This window comes from Octopus bimaculoides, chromosome 1 (genome assembly GCF_001194135.2).
Source record: "Octopus bimaculoides isolate UCB-OBI-ISO-001 chromosome 1, ASM119413v2, whole genome shotgun sequence".
Taxonomy (NCBI): Eukaryota; Metazoa; Mollusca; class Cephalopoda; order Octopoda; family Octopodidae; genus Octopus; species Octopus bimaculoides.
Window position 1 is genome coordinate 16,725,887 of NC_068981.1, and position 2,500 is coordinate 16,728,386.

Sequence of the window (2,500 nt, forward strand, 5' to 3'; positions counted from 1 at the left end):
ATATATATATATATGCATACATATATTCAATGTATATATATATATGTATGTATGTATGTATATATATGTATGTATGTATGTATGTATCCCTTTGTCTGTCCTTGTTTTGAATATATATTTATATATATATATATACATGTATGTGCGTATGTGTGTGTGTGTGTGTGTATATATATATATATGCATATCCAATATATGTGTGCCTTTATGTATATGTGTGTGCGTATACATAAAATATTAAGTATATTTATTTGTGTGAGTGTATGTGCTTATACCAGTATGTAACTGCGGATGTATTTGAAGATATGTTCCATTGACCAGCTTAAGGAATAAGGTGTGTGTGTTTAAGTAAGCCTTTTATGCTAGTTTCAATTGTCTACATTGATATAGGAGGCCGGAATCGTTGCATGTTTGTGTTTAATTTATGTTGGAACTACCAATATCGATAAGTTATACCAGGATTCGTTCTACACATATTATATAGATTTTAACCTCTATATGTAAACCTTTATGTTTATTAACGTTCTTCCACACAACGACCACATTAGCACCGGTACATTGTATGGCTAGATGTTACCAATGCATATGGATCTGTTCCACACGCACTAGTTTAAGCAGTAATGGACTTCTTTGGGATTCCAGAAGATGTTCAACGAATGCTCATGTGTTACTACGACAACTTCAGGATGAGATTTACAGCGGGAAATTTCACAACGGAGTGGGAACGGCTTGAAGTAGGTATTGCAGCTGGATGCATGATATCAGTTATCTTGTTTGTGCTAGTCATGGAGATGTCACTAAGATCAACAAACTGTGAGAAATCTGTTACAAAGACACCATTAAGGGCTTTTATGGACGACGTGAACTGTATTATCAGAAGGTAGAGAAGCAGAAGATGGAACGTTAGAGCGGTTGGACGAACTAATAGGATGGATGAGGATGAAATTCAAAGCCAAAAAATCTCGAAGCGTGGCTTTCGTGAAAGGAGTCCAAAAAAGAAGTGAAATTGAGGATAGGAGACGAAGGTACCCCAATGGTGAAAGAACAACCAGTAAAGACTCTCGGCAGATAGTATAGAGATTTACTAAATGATAAGAAGCAAAGCAAAGAAACACACGATTTAGTGGAACAGGGACTAAAGACAATTGACAGAACAACATTAACGAGAAAATTCAAATGTTGGATTCTGCAATTTGGACTCTATCCAAGGATAATGTGGCCACTGCAAATGTACGGAATAGCCTCGAGTAGAGTAGAAAAGGATGGAACAAAGATGCAATGTGTTTATCAGAAACTGGCGTTGTCTTCCAAAACCACTTAGTACAACATGTCATGTCAATTCCAATTTCTCCGACATACTTCTCAAACCTGATAGTTAGTGCTCCCAGTGCCTTTACAGCCACTAAGATGATAGGTACTCTCTTCATTGTCCACATTCGAGCAATTTCGTTTTTTCGTAGCTTGTAGTTTTGAAGCTTTTCCACCTGTTTGTCTCACACGCGTGCGTTTTCATGTATGGCAATATCTATGATCTTGGTTTCCTTCTCCCTCCTCCTCTACAACAATATGCTTGTTCTTCGACCATTAATCTTGTATTCATTATTCTTGGTGACGCCTTCTGGTTTTATATTCGTAGGATTTCCGTGTTCTTTCAAGACCGTAATTCTCATACAATCTACAATGAATAAACTTAGCTACATTATCATGTCTCCTTTCTTATTCCTTTTGAGCCAATTTCCTACACTCACAATATGTGAGACTTCTTCATTTTTTATGCTATACTTCCTACAAAGGGACTACTTAATACTCTTATCTATTTGGGACTTGGTGTATTGTTGTTATTGTTCATCATGTTGTTGTTGTTATGGTGGTGGCTATTTATTTTTAATCTGCATGTTTGTTACTATCACTTGCCGAGACACACCCAGCGTTCTAGGGCGAGTAAAAGATGAGAGATGTTACAATATGAGTGAAAGCTTGGGGAGGTGAAGTGACAAGGCCAGTAGAGAAATATCTTCATGTAATACAACATAGACATTTAAATTGATAGGGTTTTTAATAATGGTATGGGCAGTACTCGTGAGACCAATCTTTTGGATTTCTTTGAGACATGGTTTTCCTGGGAACTTATCTAAATGTTTCTAACATCCCTTTATTATCATACCTAGGGCACCTACAATAACAGGGATCCTTCTCGCTTTAAGATGCCACATCTTTTGTATTTCAATTTCCAGGTCCTTTGCTTAATTTGTCAAATTCCATTACAGATATATTTTATCGGTGAGAACACATACATCCATTATTATATTTTTTTTTCAGTAGTCTTATTTCTATCATCAGGTACTTTCACTCCACTACCGAGGGCAGCTATGTGTGCCTTGGCTATGTGCTGTAGTTTGTTGTGGTGTTCTTATTTTTACTGTATTGAAAGTGTTTTACGTAGAATGTGCGCGGTGCCTAGTAGTGCTATTTTCTGTGTTATATCATTATTATTATTGTC